Raw genomic sequence first — 5,843 nt, 5'->3', positions numbered from 1 at the left:
CTCCATTGTGTAAATGTACCATAATTTCTGTATCCATTCCTCTGTTGAGGGGCATCTGGGTTCTTTCCAGCTTCTGGCTATTATAAATAAGGCTGTTATGAACATAGTGGAGCATGTGTCCTTCTTACCGGTTGGGACATCTTCTGGATATATGCCCAAGCCTTGTGACATGCTTCCTTCATTGTCTACTGAGCAGGCTCCTCCATATTTTACAAAACAACAGGCAGTCTGCCACAGATGCACATGCACACACATAGGTGCATGTACACATACACACATGCATACAAACAAACACACACACATAGGTGGGTGTACACACATGCACACACAAAAATCAAACACATACACACCCAGGTTCATGTACATACACATACACAGGTACATTTATACAGATAGAGAAACACACACGTGGATGTATACACACATACACATACATGGATGTATATCAAACAAAGCAGGTCAACTTCAGTAAAATATATTTAACAAATGCCAAAATAGACCTGTATACCCAAACTTTAAAGTTTTATAAAATATATCTTCTCATATACTTAAAGATTCTACTATTTCAAAGAAACCACATTAGAAATCAAAAGCTTAACTGAAAATATTAAGTGCTGGAGATTTTGTGTGCGTGTGTGTGCTTAAGTTGAGTTTGTACTAAGTGCTTTTCCTGTCTCAGATCTAATGAATCACAAGGAATGGGATTAGTTATCTTAGAGAATTCTAAAATCCTATGCACTGAGCGATGACCACTCAAGAGAAACATGGAGTGTAGCTACAAACTCCTTTTGACACAAGATATGTTTTATATTGCTTCCATTTCTTAAGTCGAATTTTCTTATGTTGCTGTCAAGGAGAAAGGAAAACATCTGAGCTAATTGTATTTCTTATTCTCATAGATCAGATGAAGCTGCAGAGAGCAGAGTTCAGTGGACTTCATTCTGACCTGTGTCCCCTTCCCCAGTCCTTTTTATATGTTCACTTCATGTTCTGAAAATTCTTTTTGAGCTTTCAATATTTTATTCAAGTTTTATTTTAAATGATACTAATTAAAACATTTGAGGGGGAATAGATAATTCCATACAAAATGGAAGACTATAAAATGTATCCATTAAACTGGGGTTAGAGAGAGAGAGAGAGAGAGAGAGAGAGAGAGAGAGAGAGAGAGAGAGTGTAACATAACAGAAGTCAGTTTATATCCCTAGTGTTGTGTCTTGGTGTGACCACAATCACCTCCTCAGTTCAGAGTTGGAGATCACAGAAGCTACATCATATTCTGGTGCAATGTCAAAAAAAAAAAAAGAATCAAAAAGAAAGAAGAGGAGGAGAATAAGAGAAGGAGAATGAGGGAAGGAGAATGAGGAAAGAAGGAAGAGGAAGAGGAAGAAGAAGAAGAAGGAGAAGGAGGAGGAGGAGGAGGAGGAGGAGGAGAAGGAGAAGGAGAAGGAGAAGGAGAAGGAGAAGAAGAAGAAGAAGAAGAAGAAGAAGAAGAAGAAGAAGAAGAAGAAGAAGAACAACAACAACAACAACAACAACAACAAAAACATCAACAACAACAACAACAACAAGAACAATAAGAACAACAAGAAGAAGCACACACAAGGAAAAATTAAGTCCTGAATTACTGACTCTATCATGTCCTCTGCCTTCACTCTAAAATTGCACAAAAGAAATAGCTATCCACACCCTGAATACTATTTTTACTGTAAAATGGGTAACTGTTGGGCCAGGAAAAGAACAGGATATGACTATTTGTCTAAAAAGTCCCCATCGCATAGGTGTGTATGTGCTTCCCAGCAGATAGGTTTGGGAAAACAGGGTTAGACGCTCAAGGAGTCACAATTTCATCTGTGGACTCATTGCAGATTTACAAAGGGTTTGGGCACTCCCAGCCTCCATTTCATCTTGGCATCTCTACAGGAACTCTTCCCCAGCAAGTTCTATGGCTAAAAATACCTGGAATGAGATTTCTGCTGTACCTCAAAGTGAGTCAACCTTAGCCAGGGAGCTAATGTGGTATTTCTCAATTCTCAAGTCCTAACTCACAGGATTAAAAGGTACATTAAATTTTGAAGGTATCTATGTTATAAAATATTTTAAAATTGATGAATGTACAATATTCTTTTATTCTTGAAATTCCAATCCTAGGTCAAGCTTGTGGATGATGGACTGACATCTTCACCATCCAGCTGAGCCAACAGTGTCTGATACCTCGCTGTAGCAGTGGTTCTCAAACTGTGGGTTGTGAACATTTTGCAGGGGTGGGGTTGAGTTGGGGGTAGGTGGGTCCAATGACCCTTTCACAGAGGTTACCTGAGACCATCAGAAATAGCAGACATTTACATATCAATTCATACCAGCTATGAATTAGCAATGAATTACAGTTATGAAGTAGCAATGAAATAATTTTATGGTTGGGAGTCACCATGACATGCTCTGTTAAATTATCACATTAGGAAGGTTGATGAATGCTGTTTCAGGGTCTGAGTGTACCCTAATCCAATCAGGCTACAGTTGTTCACTTTGGCTGAAAAGCAGGCATTGGAATTCACCTGACACTTACTTCCAACACAAGTTACTGTTTTCTGCTGCCCAAGCTGACTTGACTCAGACTCCACCTTCTGATAAAAGGAGTCACCAAACTGACCCATCATTCAGTCTGATATGAAGCTGGAAATTTGTCCATTTTGTTGCCAACTGTGAAATTGTTCTGGGTCACTCAGAACTTCAAGGTCTCAAAATTCATCTGGTAGCCAGCCAGCTCTCACAGTCAAGCAACAGCATGTCCTAGATGGAGATCCTAGTGATGTCAAAGTCGCATCACAAGTCCAGGTCTTCTATTTGTCTTGATTTTAGCATTTTTCCCCAGTGTTAGACTAGAAGGATGAACCGAAGGTCAGCCTCAGTAAGCTGGTCTTCCATAGTGATCTTCGTGTCCAGAGTTCAATACTAACTAGTATACAGTCTACCTGTACTTGATTTCCAGACTGCCATTTGATGGTCTCCATGTTGGCAGAGTTTTAGCTGATAAATTCCAACCCATTCTGGCCTTTGTTTTCAAATCAAGTTTAATTAGGCCAAAGCTGTAGCCCTTGGTGAAGACATTCCTGGCAGACTTGCCAAGATCAGCATATGTGACAGACATAGCCATTCTTTCAGAGGCAGTGATGGAGGAAGCCATCACACCTACTTCGAGGACTCGATTCTTTGAAAGGTTTGAATATAGTGCCCAAAATGATATTTTAAATCCCCTCTTCACCAACTTCTAAAGAGTCTGAGCTCCCAAGGCAGGTGATGACTCCGAGGAAATATTGTCTTCTTGACACACGGGACAGCTGCACATACAAACTCACAGCAGCTGTGACAGTGTGTACAAAACTCATGCAGCATAAGCCAGACGAAATTCCAGCCAGAAGAGAGGATTGGACACACAGTGTCACCCACAAAACATGGAGTTACTGGAAATTGACAACTGCTGGTAAAGGAAGAGACAATGCTCTAGGGGTGTAGATACTAAGCCTTTTTATTTTATTTTTTTAAGAACAATGGTATGTAGTAAATGTTTTACTGTTGACTCTCAAAAGCTAGGATAGAATGTTATGAGCTATCTGTTATCTATCTGTAGTATAAACATCTAAAGAAGAGTTATCATACTATTGACAAGAAATTACCAACTATAGGGTTGGGAGAAGTGTGTGATCAGCTCTCCAGTGCTCTTCCAAGCACATTCTAATACCCTAGTAAATGATCATATGGTCCAGTGGTAGGGACATCAGTGAGGTCTATTCATTGAGATTCTGGTGTTTTAGGAGACAGCTGTAGCTACCACAGCCTTTTACATAGAAAAATTAGCATGTAACACATTTTACTATATAATTTTTTCATCTTATGTGTCACAAGTTAAGATTATCTCCTAGAGGTTAAGAGAAGTGGGTATGAGGAGAGGGAGCCATGTGGTGATGGACTGGGAGGAGGCGGGGGTACTGCGATTGGGATGTAAAGTGAATAAATAAATCCATTAATTAAAAAAATGATCATGTCTCTGAAACCAATAATTTTAATTAAATTAAGATTCAGTATAGTGCAGATGTGTAGCTAATATGTACCCAGAACTATCTTCTCAGAGTCCTAATTGGAGACTTCTTTTAAAACCAATGGAAACTTTGGTCATGGGAAAGAGACACACACACTGCAAGAATCTGTCTTACTAGAACTGGTCTCATGACATATCTGGGCCCAGGGTCAGTGTTAAGTGTCTTGGCAATGAGTGCTGCATGCTTCAAAATTTTCTCTATCTTTGGAGCATCTCACTAAGAGCTTTGGAAACCACAGTTCATGTTCTAAACCCGTGTTTAGAAAAGTAATCTCACACGAGGTCTCAGAAAACAAGGAAAAAAATTATCCAGACACTGCCAGTCCACAAATGATTCATAGTTTGTAGGTGAGAGTCAAAATGAATAGAAATATCTTCCATTAAGGAATTCTAAAATGATTTACCAATTAAAAAGAGAAGTTAGTTTTTGTGTTTGCTTTTTAAATATATTGACCACAGTGATAATATCATTTCTAGGAGAAAAGGTAAATTCTAGTGTATCTGATTTATATGTAATTATTCTAGTGTATCTGGATTAGTATAATTAGTCCCAATCAAGCTTTGTTTTTGTTTTATTTCTGTGTGTTGTTTTTTTTTGTGTGTGTGTTTATCAACGCAAAAACATGCTTTTGCTTTGTTGCTATATTTCAGAAAAATCAGATGATTTTATTAATAATAGAGGAAGAAAATGTATTCCCTGTAGTGAGATTATTTATTTATTATTTATTTATCTTTAAAATAAAGCAGAAGGTGTAACTATCAGTAAACCTTTAGAACGGAGAGTTAGATGAGTAGCCTTCATAGGACATATCAATATTCAAGCAAAGAACAATGTGATAGAAAAAGTGATAGATGTTAATTGTGCTATCTGATATCCTTGCCTTTCTGATAGTAAACACTCTTACAGATAGGGAGTAATCTTATTTTCATGTACATTCTCTTAGAATTGGTGAATTTTAGCACCTGTTCCTGTATTTGTTGACCTTCTGTATTCATCCTTGCAAAGAGATCTGAGTCTTTTATCCTTAAAAAACTACTTCTATTTGTGTGTATGCATACATGTACATGTGTGAGCACATGCTGTGTGTGTATGTGTGTATGTGTGTGTTCACATTTATAAGCATCTGGGTAGAAGTCAGAGAACAGTCTGTGGGAGTCAGTTGTCCCCACCACATGAGTCCTGGATACTGAACTCAGTCAGCAAGTTCTTCTTTCCTCTGGGCTATCTCAGCAGCACTTTTTGTCCATTTCTAGACTAGATTATTGTATTGTTTGGCTTGTGCTACTCAGTTATGAGTTTTCTTTACATATCTCTTACTTATTTTGCCTATTAACCCCTGTTACACACACACAAACACACACACACACAACCATTTTTCTAATGTGTTAGACTGCCTTTTCATTTTCTTAATGACATGTCTTTAAATAATGACTAGAATAATTTAAGAAGTCACTACACATTTAGCAAACACAAGCTGATGCCCAATTAGAATTTTTCCTTGTCATACCGCCCAGGAATAGTACTTACAAGGCAAGCAGTTAGTGTTCTGCCTGCTGCTTCCTGGGAAAGAATGCAGGAAAAAAGAATGTCTTTCTGAGGATCTGCGAATTCCCAGAGCAGCAGGAGAAGTTATAAAAAGAAAGGCATTTGACTATTTCCATGGGAACATCTTCATGACTACTGTTATCTTTATTAAGGAGAGAGAGAGAGAGAGAGAGAGAGAGAGAGAGAGAGAGAGAGAGAGAGAGA

The 5,843-nt window shown here is 38.2% G+C and overlaps 1 protein-coding gene and 1 pseudogene across 3 annotated transcripts in view; both read right to left on the bottom strand.

Moving 5' to 3' along the window:
- Positions 1-5,843, bottom strand: part of Inpp4b (inositol polyphosphate-4-phosphatase type II B) — a 748,293-nt gene that overhangs the window by 276,240 nt on the left and 466,210 nt on the right. The gene's annotated exons all lie outside the window — the stretch shown is intronic.
- On the bottom strand, positions 2,125-3,151 carry LOC110300058 (annotated as a pseudogene).

This window comes from Mus caroli, chromosome 8 (assembly GCF_900094665.2).
Source record: "Mus caroli chromosome 8, CAROLI_EIJ_v1.1, whole genome shotgun sequence".
In the NCBI taxonomy this organism is placed as follows: domain Eukaryota; kingdom Metazoa; phylum Chordata; class Mammalia; order Rodentia; family Muridae; genus Mus; species Mus caroli.
This window is presented reverse-complemented; position numbering and strand designations above follow the sequence as displayed.